This window comes from Cebus imitator, unplaced genomic scaffold, assembly GCF_001604975.1.
Source record: "Cebus imitator isolate Cc_AM_T3 unplaced genomic scaffold, Cebus_imitator-1.0 Scaffold26, whole genome shotgun sequence".
Taxonomy (NCBI): Eukaryota; Metazoa; Chordata; class Mammalia; order Primates; family Cebidae; genus Cebus; species Cebus imitator.
Genome location: NW_016107341.1, coordinates 5,619,110 through 5,641,762, shown reverse-complemented (window position 1 = coordinate 5,641,762; position 22,653 = coordinate 5,619,110).

Genomic DNA, 22,653 nt, shown 5'->3' with positions numbered 1-22,653 from the left:
CCAACTGTTAATCAAACCTGCACTGCCTACATTACTATGACTGCCAACTAGCTGCAGCATTGAACTACACATGACATTTCATCCAACATTAGAGACTGGGGACAAAAAGACTATGTTTCTAATATAAAGGCTACTTGTTGCTTATCAGACTTTTGACACCTGCTGAAAGATAGCCATTTGTCCAGCAGTAAAGAAGGCCACAGGTAGTAGAGCCTACTGTGACCCCACCGGCTCCTGACAGGTTGATTACATTGGACTTTTCACCTCCTCTCAGGGTTATCAATGATGCCTCACTCATCACTTTTGACACTTTATTAAGTTACATTATTGCTCTTCTAGTCCAACTGGCCAACTCTAGCCACACTATTCTGGCCCTTGAAACTAATATGGGTCACCTTTTCAGTTTTCTGGGCCATTTGCAGTCAGAAAATAGTGTCTTATCACAAAAGCCATTTAACAATGGACTAGTGATCAAGAAATGTCATAGATTGTCCACATTCCCTATTTTCAATAGACATCTGGTATTACCAAGTGTGGAAACAGCCTCCTCAAAATTCAGTTCAAAAGTTTCTGATTCTATCTCCCTCTTCCCCTACTAGTCCATATACTTAGGCAGTTTGGGCATAAGATACAGTCATCATTTTAAACGGATCATCTCCTCAGCCATTTCCTGAGTAATGATCAAGACAAATGAGGTGGATAGTTATATAGACCTATTTTAAAGACTCAGGTTCTGCCCAGACAGTACTTTGATTTGATGCCTTCTTTATTCCCTTGACAACCACTTAGGGTTGGTACATCTCTGGGTGGCAGCTGAGCCAAAAAGGGGTTTGAACACTCAAACTTAATTCTAATTGAGCTATTTTGATTATTAGAACAAGATAAATATTATAACCACTTTCTTGAGCAACCTCATCTTCCTGCATTGAGTCTCCCTTCAGTGGCCCATGCAGGCCAAGATGGGAAATATAATAGATATAACACCTTGTCCTGTATGTGCCTCACCCTTCTAGATGAAGATCTGGGTGAGAATAGGGGATGATCAGAGAAAAGCTGAACATATAGTCATCGAAATGGGACATGTGGATTTTTTAGTAGTGGTTGAAGAAAAACCCTGGCACATAGAGAACACCTCAGCTCCAGGAGATTCAGGAAAGAGCAGAACAATTAATGGTCCCTTTTCCCCACAGGTCTAGAACCACAGTCTGGTAAAATAATCATATGATCTACTTTAATCAGGAGGCAACTACACTTGAGAATCTGACTCACTGCTGTGTTTGTCCAGGCCATCCTATGCTATTAAAACAGAAAAACTCATGTGCATATGGTCTGTCCTTTACCACTCTGCTGTTCTTGATGCCCTAATAGCAGCTCTGGAACATGGAACCTCATTATATATATACAAACATATGGATCTATGCAAACTTATCTTAATCTGAATGCCACAAATCCATATGTTTCTCCTGAGGCCCAATTGGCCTTGGATAACACCATGTAAGATCATCAAGACTGAAACTCCTCAGTGATTCTGCCTATTTACTTACCTAAATCAATGTTTTCTGATCCAAGTCAAGTTTAACAACAAATCCTGAACTGCAATAACCAGTGCCACTTAAGGTAATATTTGTATATCGGGGAGATTCGTGGTGGAATGTCTTCAGGAGGGGGCTGGCTCTTTGGCCCATCTATTGCTTGCTATAATTACTGACGATGACAGCAAAGATCAACAAGTCAGGCTTAAGGTCGTTGCACAGCTCTCCATGTGCTGAGATTTATATCATATTCTGTATCCCTTCTTCTAAGGCATTACAGTATGAACCTTATTGTTTCCAGGTGTAACACTTGTATCTTAAAAAAAAAAAAAAAAATACAAGTTCAAATCTACTGTTTTTAGAAACCTAACTTGAAAATCATAGTTGAACAGTTGCTTTTTTGTTCTACCATAGTATTCCTTGTCCTGGAAAATTAAGTAGACCTTTCAAGAAGTAAAGTACACCACATCACTGATTCATTGACGGAGGACTGCAGGGCAAAATGATTTACGGAGATTTTTTAAAAGCCGTGAGTTTTCTCTCTTCTGTCAGTATTGTTGATAAGATTTTCAGAGGGAACCTCTCCTTCAGAACAACTAAGACAGGCTTTTTGAGCCACTGCTATCTTCAAGCAACCCATTAAAAGGATTAGGGGAGATAAGAGTAGGTATGGGGTGACTGGGTGATAGGATAACACCAGCGTCTATGTGCCCAGAAGCACAACCATCAAGTTGTGCTGGGGTGCTGGACCCTGCACCAGCAGTAAAAATGGAAGCTTAGTGTACAGTATGTGTGGCATAAAAAATCAAATTCAGTAGGTAAAATGACTTTGGGAAAACTGATTAACAATATGATGACAAATAAATTTGCTTCTTTACCTCTTACCTTTGAGAAAGTTATTCCAAAATTGTTCAAAATCAAATGAGAGAGAAACTATAAGTAAAATAAATAAAAGAGGAAGTACTTTTAAAACATGTCAGAAACCACAAACCAGCTCAGTCTCAGTGGCTCACGTCTATAATCCCAGCACTTTGGGAGGCCGAGGTGGGCAGATTGCTTGAGGCCAGGGTTTTGAGACCAACCTGGCCAACATGGCCTTGTTTCTACTAAAGAAAAAAAAAATTAGTAGGGTGTGGTGGTCTGTTCCTGTAATCCCAGCTACCTGGGAGGCTGAGGCATGAGAATCGCTTGAACCTGGGAGGCGGAGGTTGCAGTGAGCCAAGACTGTGTTCCTGCACTCCAGCCTGGGCAACAGAGTGTGACTCTGTCTCAAGAAAAAAAAAAAAAAAGAAAGAAAAGAAAAAGAAAAGTGCAGATGTGCAAAGACTGTGGATTTGCCAGAATCGAGTTAATTCGACATGGGTATCTAGAATATAAGGTGACATACTGAAAATCAATATAAAAATTTAAAAACCTAATTGGAAAAATATGCATAAATATATAAATCTATTTTTCATGGAAGAGAAAATAAGAATTGCCAAGAAATATGCTTAGAGAGGCTCAACTTCACTGGTAATGAGAAAAATGCAAGTAAAGAAATAATGAAATATCACTTGAAATATAAGCAAAGAATACCATACTGGTTAAGCCAATGTTTATGAGGGTGTGTCATAGAAGTGTAAACTTGGGAACATTCTAGAGTTCAGTCTTGAACTAAAGTTGTATATATCCCATGGTTGTATAATATCTCTTCTAAAAAAGCTTTCACAAGAGAAATTCTTGGATATATGCATTAAAAGATATTTATAGACACTTTATTCAGTATGGTGTGTGTTAACTACAGGATCTGTTGCTGTCTATTACTAGGCAATTATGAATACAATTTGGTAAATCCATAAGAAAGAATATTATATAGCTGCAATATTAAAAGCATCAGTGTGGGTATACATAAAGCAATATGGATGGCTCTTAAGGGAATTATTTTGCGTCTGAAAATAGCAATAGAATACGATGTATAACATAATTTCATTTATGGAAATTGAAATATACACACAAAACATCACTGTTTATTTTTCAGTGTAAGTACCTATATCAATAACATTATAATGAGCCCCTATTGCAGGAAGAAGAGAAAGCATGAGCAATGGGAGGAAATGAAATATAAAATAAAAAAAAGGCCCAGTACGGACCAATGTTAATAGGTTTTTATGAACCAATGAGTTGTGAACTAAAGTGAATTCTACTTGAGACCCAAATATGCATAGTGGTAGGTCCCCATCAAGAGCCTCTCCAAAATTCTTAAATTTCTAAGAGATATGATAACAGAAGCCTTCAATGAGTTAATTCAAATGATCAACTAATTTGGGGGCTTTGAGATACTAAAGTGAACCAAAGGAGAAAGCCTTTTTTTTTTTTTTTTTTTCTGTTTTTGAGACGGAGTCTCGCTGTGTCACCCAGAATGGAGCACAGTGGCACGATCTTAGCTCACTGCAACCTCCACCTCCCGGGTTCAAGCAGTTCAAGCAATTCTCCTGCCTTAGCTTACCAAGTAGATGGGATTACAGACATCTGCCACTATGCCCGGCTAACTTTTGTAGTTTTAGTAGACAGCGTTTTCACCATGTTGTCCAGGCTGCTCTCAAACTCCTGACCTCAGGTGATTCACCTGCTTCTCATTCCCCAAGGGCTGAGGTTACAGGCATGAGCCACTGCGCCTGGCCAGGAGGAAATTTTTAGTGTTTTTCAAAGCTCATTTTCAAGCACATAACTTCCTCAAAGCTGACAAAAGCAATGTTCATTAAGGGGCAAGTTCTGTTACAGTGAGTTCTGGAATATTTTAAAAGATGCCTTAGAGGCTAAGTAGATGAGGCTCTGGTCTCCTCTTTGAAGACAGCAATTTATTATATATTTGCTTTAGTAATATTTAATTTGGCACAAGAATCTGTAAAAAAAAAAAAGCATTTCTATTTTATATTTCATTAAAAACAACCTTTATAATTATTGAATTTAATACTGTTTGGATTATTTATAATGCTTTTGCTATATATAAATGTTACCTTTTAATGTCTTCCTATTTTATTCCATCAGAAAAATGATGGCAGGTGAAAGCAGTTATTCTTTGATTTGTGCTAAAAGTGAAAACTTAGTACTACTTATTAAAGAGCAAAGAATTATGTAAGGAAAGTTACATTTGAATATTATAATAATAATTCTGTTTTAATGTGTTAGCATTTCATGCAGAAATATGAATCATCTGATTTGATTAAAAACAGTTAAAATTACTACATTTTAATATCATCTTTAGATTTTAATAGAGCAAATAACAAATTTAAATAGTAATTCAAATTTGTTACATTACTTCTTTAAGTTCGTGTACTATAAGTCTTATTACGTCTCTCATTTCCTTGATGATAACACTGATTTTGGAAAAGTTGTTTTAATGGAAATATAGTGAAAGATATATAAAAACTCTAAAAATTAAATTATTAAATTTAAGATGATAGGGATGATCAATTTTATCACATATGGAGAATGGGGAGTATTCATTAAACTGACCCAGCAAAATTCTTGCTAAAACTGGACTAAGTGTACCAAAGACAGAGCCCGAAGTTGAGACCTAGTGGAGAAGAAGGTTCAGAGAAACCTGACCCAAGTTTGGTCAAGGATAGAATTTGTCAGTGATAAGGGATTAGAAACTGACTTGTTTTCTGGTGTTCAGGCAAAATAGAACGATGACTTGCTCATACAGAGTGTTTTCTGCTTAGAAAACAGAAAATGCTACAGTCTTCACAAGACAGTCTTGGTGCCAGCACGGTTAAGGGTAAGGACCCTTTTCTGGGTTGCAGACTACCAGCTCCTTGTTGTTCCTCATGTGGTGGAGAGCAGAGCACATCAAGCTCTTTCTTGACTCTAATGTGGGCATAATACCATTTATGAGGTGTCTGCCCTCAAGATCTCGTCTAATACTAATTATCATCCAAAGGCCCTACCTCCTGACATCAACACATTGAGAGGAGAGTTTCAACATATGAATTCTGGGGAGGCACAAATATTCAGTCTGTAACAGAAATGAAATATACTCTAGCTCCTAAAACATGAGTCCTGCTGCTTTGGATAAAATGTCTCTCACATATTAATTTCTTATTTCTGACATATCACTTCTTTGTTCATCTATCAAAAAGAAAACTCCCATTGAGGTGATATTTTTAGCTAAAAAATTTAGGTATAAAACATTAAACTTTATGAAGTTTCCAGTAAGTGACACTTTTTGACCTATATAACAAAAAATTTTATAGATTTCAATTTAATACCACATATCCATTGTATAAAACTGGGAAAAAAAGAACATGTAGACAAAAATATTTTTCAGTAATTTTATCTTTTAGTTATAATCACTAAAAATATTTAAGTATAGCTTTTCAGACTCTTTTTATCAAGTAGAGATTATGTTATATGTTACATTATAAACTACTTTTTCTAGTCCATAAAAATCTTAATATCTTTTTTAAAGTGTCCCTGAATGCTTCTAGATAGTGAGAAAATATTCCACTAATAGATGTAATGTTGGAGGTTAATGTTGTTTCTAAGATGTTTGCCATTGTCAATGATGCTTATATAAATCATTTTTATATATAACTGCTTAATGGTTACCCATATTCTTGATCAAATTACTTTTTATATGGTGTCAACTTAAGCTCTCAGGAACAAGATTTTAGCAAATACGATATACAACATAAAATGCTACTTGTAACTTGGAAATGTTAAGTGATATTAGAACCAAATTGATGCATGAATATGCATTGTCATAATTTCTTTCTCTCTTATCTTTCTTTTCTCTTTTGCTTTCTTTCTCCTTCCTTCCATTCTTTGTTTCTTTCTTTGTTTCTTTCTTTTGTCTTTCTTTCTTTCTTTCTGTCTGTCCATCTTTCTTTCTAGACAGAGTCTCACTCTGCTGCCCAGGCTGAAGTGCCATGGCACGATCTCAGCACACTGCAACCTCTGCCTCCTGAGTTCAAGCAATTCTCCTGCCTCAGCCTCCTGAGCAGTTGGGACCACAAAGACATGCCACCACGCCCAGCTATTCTTTTTTTTTTTTTTTTTTTTTTTAGTAGAGATCAGTTTTCACCATGTTAGCCAGGATGGTTTCTATCTCCTGATCTTGTGATCCGCCCACTCGCCCTCCCAAAGTGCTGGGATTACAGTCATGAGCCACCAAGCCTTATCCATTGTCATAATTTCTAATGAAAATAAACTTAGGCCAGGCATGGTGGCTCACACCTGTAATCCCAGCACTTTGGGAGGAAGAGGCAGGCCGATTATTGAGCCCAGGAGTTAGAGACCAGCCTGGGCAACATGGCGAAACCCCGTCTCTACAAAAATACAAAAAAACCAGCCGGGCATGGTGGTGAGCACTGTAATCCCGCTACTCGGGAGGCTGAGGCAGGAGAACCACTTGAACTGGGGAGGCAGCGGTTGCAGTCAGCTGAGATCGCGCCACCCTTCTGCATCCTGGGCAGCAGAGCGAGACTCTGTCTCATAAAAAAAAAAAAGGAATTCACAATTTCCTTAGCACAGTCTTTAGAAATGATTATGGGAATAGCACAATTTATTTAGAAATGCCGTTTTCCTCTTGCTTTATCTGGTGTTCTAACTACTACTTCTACCTTACTTATTTCTATGCAGAGGTAATTTTCTAGTTGTAGTTAGTCACTGATGGGAGCCACCTCATCATAGCAAGGGAAGGCCTAGAATCCTCATGTCTCCTAGCACTAGGTTCTTGTGTCAGACTGTAGGACCAGGTTTCTGGAGGCTTCTATTCTGCCAACAGAGCACAGCATTTTTCAGTCACCAACATGAGGCACAAAGAATGGCAACGTTATTGTTGCCATTGACTTGTTACCGTTGCCTTAAGTCAATGGTATGATACATGTTAGACAATTAACAATTTAGAGGTTGTAAAAAAAAAAAAAAATGTGGCAAGAAGTTCCATGTAATGAAACTCAAAAGTTTTTTTTAACATTATACTTTATAAAAACAGAAGCCTGAATCATGTTTAAACTATGTAAACTGAACTAGTTTTAGATATCTGTTAATATAACATTTCCAAGATAATGTATTTAGTGCATCAATGTAAGGGTATATTTACATTAGCATGTAGAAAAGGAGAAAAAGGGGGATCAGGTTTGAAAAAAAGGGGATCAGGTTTGATAATCTTCTAGTTAAACAGTTATGTTGGTGGTTGGGAGTGTGGAATTCAGACAAACAGATTACATTATGATTTCATGACAACATAATATTACTTTTCTGATGACATTTTGTGCATAAAAATATGCACTGTAAGAAGCCTATAAAAATATGGAATTTCAATTCAATTGAATTTTCCCTTTAGGGTGGCATATATATAAAGATTCATAAGAATAAATAGAAGTACAGCACACTAAGAAATGGAAACTGTTATGAATTTGTAAGTGAAGGTTCTTTTAATGCCACCAGATGGCATATGTTAGCTGTAAATTCCACTTGAACAAAGTTTAAGACAACGAGACTTGATTCCCCAGAGCATCCAACACGTTTTGTTTTAAATATTAATGGATTTTTATGTTTTTTCAAATATATTACACTCAATACAATTATAAATATTTGTAAAAATATCACATGATTATTTTATATCAAGTTAAAATAAGAATTATTTCATCTGCAAACATTTTTTTGCTTCCTTTCTAATTTGAATGTATTTTAGTTCTTTTTCTTGCCTAATGGTTCTGGCTAGGATTTCCAGTACTGTGCTGAATAGAAGTAGTGAGAAGAAGCATTCCTATTTTGTTTCTGATGGTAGAGGAAAAGCTTTCCATTTTTAACCACTGAGTATGATGTTAGTTGTGGGTTTGTCACATATAGCCTTTATTATGTTGAGGGAAATTTCTTCTATACCTAGTCTGTTCAGTGTTTTTATCATAGTGAGGATGGCTGCAAGATTTGGTGAAGTAAAAACTCTCAGGCTACACACACTTTGTCCCTCCACCCCTTGAAAGTTTATCTAGCAACTATCCATAAACCAGAACATCTTCTTCGAAAGCCCAATGTTGGAAACAAGCCTGAGACACCATGTGAAATTTTCACCTGAGTGAAAATTGAGTGAGAAGGGTCAGAATCATGGTCTCCCCTCCCCCAGTTGGCACAACACTAGTTGAAGAGCATTACCCAGGACCTACAGTTTCTGCAACAGGGAAAGAGAAATGGAGGCAGTCATTCAGATTCTCTAGCATTTTGAGATGCTTTCTTTTCAGGAAGCCCACCTGTCTCACCTCATGGGGAAAGAAAAGGGTAAAGGCATGGCTAGACCATCTGGGGTCAAGTAGAAACAAAGAAAGAAGGCAGAGCCCACAGTGACTAGTATATGGATCTGTGTGGCACCTCTGTGTTCATGCCAGCTGCGGTGCCCAATCAGAGTTTCCAGCCCATCCACAAAGCTGAACTGGTCTTTTTCAGAAGCACAGTGGGAAGCACACCTTGCTTAAGTCTAGGTGGCTAGTCTCCATGCCCAGGCACACAGCCTCCTCTAGCAACCCTGCCCAGGTAGGGAGATGTCCACCTCTGCCCATTTTGAGAATCATAGGGGCTAGATCTCTTGGGTCAAGCAGTGGCTCCACTCAGCCAAAAAGCTTGCCCTATAATCCTGTTGAGGCCGGGAAACATCTACCTGCATATGTTTCTGAGAGGCATAAGGGCTAGACTTGTAAGACCTAGCAGTCCAAAGACTAAGTAGCTTAGCTCAGCCAAAAATCCTGCCCGACAGCCTCCCATGTGCATTTTGCAGAAGTGTAGAGACTAAACCTGCTTGACTCAGGAGGTCAAGCAGCATCTTGACTCAGGAAAAAATCCACCCTACAGCTCTGGCCTAATGGAGGCAACCCTTAATCACACATTTCTAAGAAGCATAGACTCTGGACCTGCCCATTGCAAGCAGCAACTTTGCCTACCCTCAGAGCCCAGCCTGAAGCACTACCCAAGTGGCGGATTCCAAAGAGCAAAATTGCCCAGCCAGGGAATACATCTCGTGACTAGCCTGACCAGAGAACATCACAGTACCAAGCCGGCAACTCTTCCTAACAGCAGAGCCCAACCAGTAGCTTCCTCTAATTGCAGAGCCCAGCCAATGGTCTCTCTGGACAGCAGAGCCCAGCCATCAGAGCAAAGGCAGTGGCCCAGCAACTAGAGAAACCACAGCAAGTTCTGCCTGGAGTTGTCAGCCTTTTCAGAATCGCAGGCTACACGATTAGTGAAAGTATATTTCTGACAAAGAACACCTGTAAATGCCGAAAGAGTGGACCATTTCTTCAAATGCACAGAAAATGCAAGGAGACAAGTATTATAAAGAATCAAGAAATCATGACATCTCTAAAGAAACTAGTAAAACTCCAACAGCCAGAGGACAGAAAAAGCTACGCTCAAGCCCAGGACAAAATTGTAAGTCTACTGGAGCTCCATTGAAAATTTAATTCTCAACCCTGGCAGGTCAGCTCCACCATGATCAGGACCTTCATTAGAAAAAAGTGAGTCTTGGAATCAATACATCTTAAATGACCCACTTGATAAACTTGAAACTCAGACTTCTCTGAACCTTCTGGGCCTACAGAAGTGGCCTATTCCTCCCTGTTAAGAACTAGTGCTACCCAATGGCTTGAAAACAGTACCTTGCAATTTCACTTTCATGTAATTCAGGATGAACCTCCAGCTCCTCTCCTGAATATCAGACCAATAACTAGGATTATGTCAAAACATAGCCCAACTGATGAAGAGCTGATTCTAGGGGGAAAGGAAGGCTGTGCACCAAAGAAGCTGCAAAACCTAGCTGGTGTGTACCAGCAGGAGCTGGGAGAGTACACATGGTACTAAATTCTGAGGGTGTTGAGGTCAAGGGATCTAGAGTTCTGTAACATAAAATTAATAAGGAAGAATTTATCAATATAAATGTTGATTAATACCCTAGCACAAACCACAAGAAACAGTGTTAATATGTTCCTGGAATCCTGGAAAAATGAAAGGGGCACGCTAAATGAAGAATTATGGAATTTTCATAGCAGGTGGTCAAGGAGGGATCAAACAGCTCACAAAAATGAGATTCTAAATACACCATATAAAGGTAAAACACCTGCCTTCAAGCAATGCTCTGCAGGAGGACCCAGGAAACACTGCACTTACTAAATCAATAAGAAATGCATTGGTGACAGTGGCATCACCGTTGAGAACCTCAGTGGTAGCTGTTTTCTGGAGGCCAGGGCTGATAGTAGGAGGTGTCATCATAGAAGCTGGGCACAATGATGGTAATGGGGATATAAAGATACTAAAATGAGAGAAACCATACATTTAAGAGTCATAAATAAGAAACATCCCAATGAGACACATGATCAGAGTAGCGCTGGAAGTGCCTGACCCAGAGTTACGGAGATTGTTACTGGGACTTGTTGTTCCATGCACAAGATTGACGGACAGCCAGTTAGGATATTTCATAATTTATGCAACCAAACAATAACTCAAAGATTCATGCTCTACAGTTTTAGAGCAGCCACTCCAATAAAAAGTCATAATCCGATGCCCAGTACCGAGAGCTGAGAAATTTGCAGATCAAGAGCCCATTAACTGAAGGAGCAATTTCCTCGTGAGGAAGAAAAATACCCTTCAATATCAAGGCATGTGTATATGGCAGTAATTACCCCAGTGTTTCTTTCTCCAAAGGAATCATAGGCCATTTAATTCTGTAAGTGATCAGTGTAAAAGGGAAATACCAATCAATTTAAGAACTATTGGACACAGTGCTCAAATTGACATTGATTCCCATGATCTGAAGCATCACCCTGGCCTCAGATTTCAGACTCATGGAAGCCAAGTAAGATAAATGGAGTCCCAGCCCAAGTCTAGTTCACTGTTGGATTGCTCAGCTCATTCCCCATGTGATTAATATCTGCATAGTGCCCAGATGTATAATTACATACATGCATGTGGCTATACTTGATTGTTAGCAAAATCATGTTAACTCCTTGGCCTGTGGCAAAGGTCAAATGTACATCTTCAAAACTGCCCCCTCCATAGAAAAGATAGTAAATCTGATACAATATCACAATCTTGGGGTAGGTGATGCATGGCAGGAAATTGTGCTACCTGTAAAACATAAAGAATGGTGATGGTGACTATACAAGCCCCATTTAAACATAAAGAATGGTGGTGGTGCCCACTTAAGCCCCGTTTAAACTGCAAGTCTTTCCTTTACAAAAACTAAATGGCTCCCAGTGGCTGAGAGGGTGCTACCTCACACTCAACCAATAAGTAGCCTAAAATTTAGCTGCTGGATTGAGTATAGGAACTCTGCTAGAGTTAGCATCAATATCAATATTGATAAAGTTGCTATCATATCAATACTGCCTCAGGTAAATGGTATGATTATGGACATTGATTTCGCGAGTACATTATTTTTATTCAAGTGAGAATGCATTCACATTCATGGAATGCACAATAATATATATTTATGATTTTGCTCAGGTTTGGGGTTAATTTTCTCACCTTCCATCACAATGTAGTCCAAAGGGACCATGATTGGACATAACTTCACATTGTACCTTTATATCTATGTCATCAAATTAATTGTACAGATGAGCAACAGGTAATAAGAAGGTAGAAGGCTTTGGTAAGACACACGCACATCAGAGGGTGGGAGATGAATACTACAAAAATTCAGGGGTCTGCCACCATAGGATATTTCTTATTGCCGTTCCGATGGTTTGGAATATGCTGTGTGACATTCCCTCTGAACTAAAGGAAATTTGTTTTACTTTGTACTCCCTACCCACTAAGATGGAAAATGATACCTCATAATCTTACACTGTATTTGCCCATTCTTACACTGCTATAAAGAATAGGCACTGGTCTCAGCAATTTATAGAGACTGGGTAATTTATAATGGAAAGAATTTTAATTGGCTCACTGTTTCACATGGCTGGGGAGGCCTCAGTAAACTTATAATCATGGTGGAAGAGGAAGCAGACACTGCTTATATGATGGCAGGCAAGAGAGAAGTGCACAAAGGATGAACTTGCCAAACATTATAAAACCATCAGATCTCCTGAGAACTCACTCACTTAGCACAAGAACAGCATGGGGGAAACAGTCCCCATGATCCAATCATCTCCCACCAGGTTCCTCCCTCAACATATGCTGGGAATTACAATTCGAGTGAGATCTGGATGGGGACACAAAGCCAAACCATATCATAAACCCATCTGTTTACCAGGTGACAACTTTGATTGGGGCTTAGAGCAGGAAAGGGCTCTGCACTAGGTCTAGACTGTAGAGTAAGCATTCCTACCTCCTGGACCTTGTGACCCAGCAGGATTCTATACTACTATAAGAATCTGTGGCAAAAAATGAATTGTGAGGTTTATGGAAAACCTTAATAAAAGAGTGACCATGTAAACTTATAAAGCTTAAAGATAATGGCGGATCCATGCAATCTGCAGCAGAAAGCCCTCCACCATTGAAAATAAATTTTAAAAATAAATCCCATTGTGCTAAAAATAAAGAATATAATCTTTATCATAGAATATTCAGTGACCCTCTGGCCACAGCTACCCATCATGAACTGCATTCTATTAGAACAACTAAGTCAAAAGTTGGGGGAAGCCAACAACAGCTCACAGTAAAACTAAAGCACATCTGGGATCAGGCCTGAGTAGAGCCAGAGGACACACATTAGCTGCATACCCTGGTGGCACACCTCTCCAGGTTTGCACTAATACCTCTCCCTCAACCTAAGGTTACATTGGGGCCGGGTGTAGTGGCTCACACCTGTAATACCAGCATTTTGGGAGGCTGAGGTGGGAGGATCATGAGGTCAAGAGATACAGACCATCCTGGCCAATATGGTGAAACCCCATCTCTACTTATACAAAAATTAGCTGGCCATGGCAGTCCATGCCTGTAGTCCCAGCTACTTGGGAGGATGAGGCAGGAGAATTGCTTGAACCTGGGAGGCAGAGGTTACAGTGAACTGAGATCATGCCGCTGCACTCCAGCCTGGTGACAGAGCAAGACTCAGTCTCAAAAAAAAAAGAAAAAAAAAGTTACATTGGGTGTCCCAGCTGTTAGAGGAGGGAAAAGGCTGAGTCTGCTTAATGGGTGAGCTAGTTCAGTATATGGATGCACAAATAAAAAAGACTTTTGCTGCTACAGATGGACTGAAAAATCACAACTATGTAGTATTATTTCCTTCCATTAGCCTGTTTTACATTACTTATACTCTAGGCTATAACCTCTGATAAGTCCTCTTTTGTCACTATACCACAGTTCTATTTCTGTCCAGTCCTGCTTCTCTCGCAGCCTAAATCTTATTACCCAAAACAGATTTTCAGTAAACCTCCTGCAAGCAAGTATCTGCCTAAGCACTGTATTTTCAGAGAAAGCTGACCGAAGATACTATCTGACTTGAGACGTATACTTAGGAAAAACCTGAGCAAGTTTTTTTTTTTTTTTTTTTCTCAGTATTGCTGCTCATAAAGTAGCTCCAATTTTGCAGCTGAACTCTAAAGTTTCTGAGGTATGTTGGGAAATTGGAATTAAGTAAGCATGTGGGATATTTTTTAAATTTATCAAAGGGCATCATTAAAGTGATACAAAATTGTTTATCACTGATTGTGCCTTTAAAAAATGAGAATCAAATCCAGTTTCTGAGTAGTCTAATAAAAAATTCAATCATTTTATATTATACTTTTATAAATTATTTTATATAAATATGTATTTTAAATACTTTAATATTAGTCATTGAAATACAATCACAATCAAAACACAATTGGAATCTGCAACTTATTTTCTATTGGTGATTGTCTAGCACTGTAAATGTTTTAACCAAAACAAGCACATCTCTGTGGCATATACCTTCACATAATTGCAGTAGTAAAATTCAAACCTATCAAAATATGTGACATGTTACACAAAAGTATTCAGCTAATTCAGCTATGTAAAAAGAACTGATATAGTTTTATTGTTAAAAGCTGTGATTTTAAAAGACCTTTTCAAATAAAGCAAGTGACATGAAGATATGGTGACCTTTATGCTGGTTAAAGTCAAATGTCTTCCATTGGCATTATATTCTTCTCTTAATTGTTCAACATCTTGACTTCTCCTGTCTTATTGTCAAATAGTTATTGTATTCCTGTCACTAAAGAAAAAAATAATTGTTTATAAAAGTTATAAAAAAAGTTATAAAATTTATTAAAACATAAATATTCATAAAAAGTTAAAATACTTAAAATATTTTAAAACTATTTCTTAAAACTTTAAATATCTAAGGTTAAATATTTTTATAAATATAAAATATTTATAAATTAATATAATTAATATTAAATTTAAAAAATGTTATAAAATATTTATAACAACTTGAATGTCTGTTAAATATTAAAAGTATAAAGTTCACCAATAAAACATAACAAATTAAAATATTTCATAATGCTAATATTTTGAGCAGATAACTTTCATACTTAGTCATGAAGTATAAAAGCTGTATATATGCTTCAAACAAACCTGATTATGATAAAAACCAGAATCAATCTTTGGCAGCATTTTCGTCAATAATTAACAAAATCACAAATTATTTATAACACATGAACAAAAAGAGAGGGTGCTTATAACTCTACTCTAGTAATGAATTTTCTTGACTCTCCTTCAAGAAATCTGATAAAGTTACCCTGTGCTTTTGAAGGCATAGCTTATTTTTTTTGAGAAACTTCCCTCTCTACCATCATTAGCATCTGCTGACTCCATCTCCCATGACCTTAAAGGATTTTTATTATTCAAAGATCAGGAAAGAAGTGAAATCTTCAAGATGATGCAAAGCATACACATAGTGGGTAAACACATATGTACACCCAAACAATATGATGAATCATTAAAAATAGCCTAATCCCCATTCACTCATTCATTCAACATATAATTATTGAAGACATTCAACATATACATCTCTGAGTAGTTGAAATTTCAAAGCTCTGGAGCCAAACTACTGGAATCTGAATTCTGTCTCCATATTTACCATCCAGGTAACCTCATTCAAGTTACTAGACTTTCTTTTCTCTCATATCCTTACATGCAAAATGGTATTGGTAAATAAGTTACTTATCTCCTAGAATGGATGTGATCATTAAATGAGTTTGTTCATATGCCTGGCACATTAAATTTGCTCAGTAGTCTAGAAATGTTTGTCAACTGCTGATAGAAGAGAGGCAGAGAGCTTATGTATAATGCATCTTGTGTATCATGCAATATGAAAAAAATATTAATGTAGGAATGGAATTGTCATTTTGATAAATTTTCTGTGGCATACATGATGTCTCTCTAGGTTTGTCTGGTAGCATGTAATAACAGTAAGATGATATTTTTAATTATACATATTTATATTCAAAGTATACCATGAATAATAAAGAGCAGATATACTTTATGTGCTTTGTTTTATTTACATTTTATTTCTAAACTCAGCCAATGTAACACTTCTCTTCATCTACATAACCAACTTTTTGATGTTTTACTTCAGCTATACTTCCCACTCAAGGAACAAACAACTCACTCTTCCTATTGGCTCTTTCGCCCTCATCTTTTTCTGTTAGCTCCTGCTTCACTTATTTTATCTGTACCTTTTAGAGCTCCCCATACTTGTATCTTCTGATGGGTTCTACCTATGCCAATCATAAGCCTATCATCAGCACTTGAAAAGGAAGGACATTAAGAGAGTCAATCCGTCTACATAGTGCAGTGTTTCTCAGGCCAGCTTGCATATTAGAATCACCTGAGGGGAAAATGGTCTTTTAAACACATCCCAGTCCTAGTCAATAAATACTTCTGTTAGTACTACACAGACATCAGTATTTCTTAATAACACTCATACATCCTATTTACATATGAGGAAACTGAGGTTCAGATAGAGTAAATGGATTCCCTATGGTTATGCAGAAATTAAAGAATGAGCTATGATTCCAGTTGAGGTCTATCTTATTCTCAAACCCTAATTATTACCTCTACATATTTAATACCTAAAACAAACCTTATCTATTGTTTACTTCATCTATAGTTCCAGTAAAATTTTCCCCTTAGCTTATTATACACATTGTACACACTCACACATGTATGTATGACAGAAAGATGCCACATCTCTCCTCTATTCTTGACCAAAACATATTTTTATAACTATTGCTTAAAATTACATTATGTCATCCTGCTATCCTATCTCTTCCTTCCCTTCTGCTAGAAACCCCCTGGAAAGGCAGCTTACACCTGATTACTTATTTCCATTAAGTCATTAATCCCTTGAACCATGATATTTACCTTTTTAAAGGTTACCAGCAAGCTCTTAAACAGAAAATCCTCTCTTAAATAAACATGCTTTGAGTGTCTAGTATTTTCTTTGCACTGGAGATAAACATTCAATTAACATCTCTTACTGTCTTCCAAGAAGTTTACAGTAAGAACAACAAAGAGGCCAACAATATTACATATGAGGATGAGTGTTTTAGGAGTACAGTGGAGACATACCCATTCAAGTTAGCTTATACAAGGGATGTGATTCCTGAGCTACCTTGCTTTGCAAGTAGAAGTTAGCTATTTGAGGAAGAGTGAAAGAGGTCAGAAACAATATAAAAAGAATATATGCAATAAAGTCCTATGCTAAAGAATAAAGGCATGGCATTGTGACAAACTTTGTAAGCTACAAATGGTGCTATATTCTCAGGATTAACATATCTATGATTATATAGGTCTTAGGGATAATAAAGAACATGCTTGTTTTCATCAGCTACAAATTTGGAATTTTGGCAATGTGAGGTTGGCTCAGCTATCTATTTTCTTTTAGGTAAAAATTTGAATAATATAACCTTCCTCTTCATGGTTTCATGAGTATTACATGTTAGGGTGCTTTTTCCTCACTGGCACTTAGTACCTACTCACATAGTGTGGCTCATAAATATTTTGTGTCATTATATAGCAGCATAGGCACTATTTGAAGATTTTTTAAAAAATGTAGAATAGAAACCCTTAGGTCAATTAGGAGCCTACTGCCTTCGCAGGAAAAGTGATTAATTAAGGTTATGCAGGTGGTAATGGAGATTAATGGGAGATAACAGAAGGCATTTAAACCTACTTAGGAGGGGTTTGTGAACTTTCAGAATACAGTTTCAAGAAAAAGTATTTCAAGAATCTATGAATTATTGTGATTTTTAAAAATGAAATAATGGATTTTTGAATAGAACAACTTATTAGACCTTTAAACAAAAGTATTTATAATTTCTCTAATTAATCATCTTTTAGGTAACTAAAACTGAACAGTACATTAATTAATTACACCATAATTCTTCTCTCAGTATGGTAAAATTTTTTCCATGTTTTGGGGATACTTTTTTAGACATAAGAACATCGATATTGTAGTGTCCTTCTTACCAGGGTCAGTTGTGCATCCATCTGGAACTATGGATGGCTAGAGGAAATAATTTACAATTATGATTCTGTTTTATATTTATATTCCTGTATAGAGAGGCTAACATTATCAATGACTTTATAATTCCTAATAGGATTACCACTTTGATATTCATAGGCCCACTATACTAGAATCATTTAGATAACAAGAAATCTGATAACTGATTCAAATGATTGTCTTTCTATTACTATTAACCATGTTTTAAGTAAATACAACATATAGGATGCTTCCTTACAGTTTCATAGCAATTTACTTGTTGCTATTAAAGCTTCACCCAAGTCATATCCAAGACATTTGTCACTATTAGACTGTGTCTCCAGGGCAGCTAAGAAATGTGTGCACTGTTACATTTTATTGGCTCCGTAACAATAGGTTTAGAGAAATTAGGCTTGGGCCACATTTCCCCTAAATTGTAGGTCATTGCAGACCTGGATAAGGTCGTTTCTATGTTTCAATGAAGTGTTGCCACATAACCTTCTTTGGAGTAAGTTTAATAGATATATAGAAGGCAAAGCAAATTGTATATAGCTAGTCTATACAACTCTTTTTAAAGTGTATTTACTATGAAAATAACAGGAATGGGTTGGTTACTGAAGGAAGGAACAGGATAGACAAGGTATTTTGAAAGTAGAATATTGTAAGTCATGGCAGGCAATGTGAATAATCCAGTACAGAGAGTAGAATTTTCCATGAGAAGACCAGAGAGATTGGTGCCCAAAGCATAACTGGAAAGAACAACCTTAGAAAGGAGCAAGGAATCTTCTAAAATGAGAAAGGTCATGCTTTGTAGTACTGATGCAGATATGTCTGTAGAGTTGGTTTTAGGAGTCCGGGAGTTTGTGAAGCCAACTGTGTCTTTTTTGTTTAGGAAATGTGAGGAGATACCACAGATTGGAGTGAAAAAAGATGGAAGTGCTAGAAAGCTGTGAAACTGTTTTTACTGTAAGGGGTAAAGTGAGTTTATTTAGGACCTGTAGTTAGGGGTATCTGTATTGAGCTACCATTTGAGAGCACAGTCATCAATCTGAAATGAGTTCAGAGTACATAACTGTGTTATTTTCAACAGGAACACGCTGCTGCTTAGGTGCAGTCATAGAGTAGACTGCACTTAGTTGGATTTCATCAGAATTAATATTTTTTTCCTAAGTTTTAAGGAGGCTGTGTGACAAAGGAGTTAAGTGTTTGCAAAGCGCGTAATAGTGCTAAACAATGGAATCCAAACCATATGTGACACGTGAAAGAAGTAATGGATAAAGAAAAAGTAATAGGGTCATCAGCTTGGAGCCTTAACTAAGCATAAATATGTTGTATTAAGTTGGGTAATAATCAGAGAATGGACTATTTGTAATCTAGATTATTTGAAGATGTTGTAATTACTGATGATGACAAAGTCTTGAGTGAGACCATGGGAATGGATGTTTGGAACAGGGAAAGGACCAAAGAGTAGGAACAAAGGATTTAAAAGAACTGATCAGCCATGATACTGGTTGGTCACTTTTGTGGAGGTTCAACGTGCCAAAAAACATGCCGGGAAAAGTGGAGGGAAAAGCCCTGTGGGCCAGAAATTAAAGCCATTGATGATTTTGAGGATAACAGTAATAGCAATTAATGACTGTTAAAGTCTGATAATAGATACTTCAAAGGGCAGCAATTTGTGAAGGAAGAAAGTGGCATTCCAGAAGAGGATGAAATGGGAAACAAGCAAGTCACTTATTCCATCTTTAGACTCTATGATACTGGGATGTGTGTGAAAGTGTGAACACCTCCACAGCAGTGTTCTTCAAGGTAAAAAAAAAAAAATCATTAGTACAAGAGGTGAAAGGAATAGTATGGTGGCAAACACATATATACACATATGTATGTACATATAATATGCATGTGATAAGATATTAACATGGTATGATAAATGCAATTATGAATCATGTGTGGGTTTCTATAGATATATCTAACTTGGGACAGGTGTGGGATTGGAGAGGGTGGCAGTATAGAAATCTGAGTTCAGTTCCAAAATATGACAGTGGCAAGAAGAGAAACTGGGTCAGGTGGAAGGGCAGCTTGCTTGTAAAAAGTCTGGAAGTTTATACAATGTGCTTAATGACAGGACTGGGCAACCTCTTTCCCACTGTTCTCCATCTAGAAAAAGACAAATATTCTTCATGTGACCCTCCATACTGATTCTTGTACAAAGTTTCCTCTTACTGGTCTAGCTCACTTGTTGTTCTCTAAATTCCTATGGGGCAGAGTATTATATGCTGGCATGCACAGTTCTCAGGACTTAATAAACTACCACACATTATTTCCTACAATATTTTTCATATTTTTTCCTAACTAAAACATGGGTTCTTGAAGAGTAAAAACCATATTTTATACTTCTCTAAATTTCTTAAGTAATCCATAGATAACTCTGCAGAGCTCTACCGTTAAGTGTTACATAAATATCTGTTGAATTAATCTTATAGATCAAACTGGGTACAAATTATTTTGATATTAACTGGAAAATATTTTACTCATACAAAGACACTGAGTCAAATACAATTTTACATAAAAATTCTGTAATTGAGCAAAACTGTGTGGTTTGGGGTTAATTTAAAAGAAATATACGTTAAATGGATGTTTCAGTGAAAGAACTCCTATAAGACAATTTGGCATACTGTAAATATTTGTTAAACATCTGAGTATTATAAGGATGAATGGGCATCATAGGTATCCTTAGCTAGCCTCCACTGGATTATCTATATAATTTAATTTCACCTAATATTTTTCAGACTTCAATAGGGAGAAAACATGGAACAATAGAAAATTGAATGCCATCTCACTAATACACACCATCAGTTTAGTCTTCTGCAGATATATCAACATTACTATATTATTTTCCTCATCACTGATGTCACCAGTGTCAGTCACTTAAAATTGAATTAGCTCTTTCTCTTTTAATTTCCACCTCAACTGAATGTCTAAATTCTCTCATTTTTATTTATGGGTTATCATTCAGTATGACATATTTACAAGTGCTTTTTATTGGCTGACACTGTGAAAAATAAGAGTAGCTATTGTAATAGCTATGACGTGTTTTTTCTCTTTGTCCTTACCTGATGGTTTCCAGGCAACAAGTTTAGTCTCATGTGTTGTTTGGAATCACTATTCAATAAGTTTCCATGCCCATAAAAAAATTAAAGATATAATGGCAGTATTTATTTTATCCTTTAATGAAAATAATATATTTTAGTGATTTTCTGCATAAGTACTAAATAATTCAATAATTTAGTATTTTATAAATAGGTAAACAAATGCTACATAATGCTACATTTAAATAGCCCTTACATTAACTGTTGATAAACTCCTCTATATAATAAATCAATCATTTTGTGTTCTTAGGTTCAAATTTTTCTATTAATATCAATAATTCCAGTTAATATCTCATCTAGATAGAGATAATGTATCTTGATGCTGCTCCAAGTAATCAATTTATATATTTCATCTTAGATTCTTGAAAAACAAGTTGTATTTGCTGTCATTCCTGTAGCATTTGTGATCCCTAATAAATAAAAATATAACTTCACTTGAAAATAGTAGCAACCCTATAGAATTGGCAGCAGAATACCAGGAGCAGATCCCATTGTTCATCTATAAATCTGATTTTGCTCTCTCCTATTTCCCCATGCCTAGAAGAATACTGTGTAGTCAGTAGATATTGTTGAATGAACAAAGACTCACTTTTGAAAATTCCTCTGATAAAGAATTTAGGAGCAAAATTTAAACTTTTAAAATGCTATTTGCTGTGATCTGAATGTCTGTGTCCTCCAAAATTGATATGTTTAAGTCGACCCCTTAAGGTGATGACATTAGGAACTGGGGCTTTTTGAGAGACCAAATGTCCTGAGGGCAGAGCCCTTATGAATGGAATTAGTGTCCCTTATAAAAGAGGTCCCTGAGAAACCTCTCACCCCTTCAGCATGTGAGGATGTGGTGAGAAGGCTCTGTCTATAAGGAAGCAGGCCCTCACCAGACACCAGATCTGCTCCTGCCTTGATGTTGGACTTCCCAGCCTCTGGAACTATACAAAATAAATATTTGCTGCTTATAAAGCACCCACTTTATGGTATTTTTGTTATGGCAGCCAGAATGGACTAAGATACCAATCACCATTTTATGGCTGTATATTTGAAAATTAATAAAGTATTAGGAACAAATCTTATTGCCTAAAATTTCTTTCTTTAAAGCATCAGCTCTGCTTTTACCTTGGTACTACTCCAGGCCCTTTGGTTGTGAGACTTGGTTGGCTCTGGTGATGTTTGTGACAGTGGGGAAATAATCTTGAACAAACAGGAGAACTATAGGTAAAGGAACAAAAAACTGGAGTACAGTATATCTGAAAAAAGAAACTGAATGCTTATTTTTTTAATCAAAATTGTCAAAATGTATCAAAATCAACTCCCAGCTTTGATCTTAATCAAATAGGCTTACACGTCTAGTTAACCCTCCACATGCAAAAAATAAAACAATTGTACATAATGCCAATTAATAAATATTTCTTTTGAATATAAAACTAAAAACAATGTCCTTAAACTACTTTAATAAAATTCAACAAGGAAACATTAGCTCCTTAAGTATAAAAATGTTTCAGATTACTCTGCCATTTCTTTTTTCTTTTCTTTTCTTTCTTTTTTTTTTTTTTTT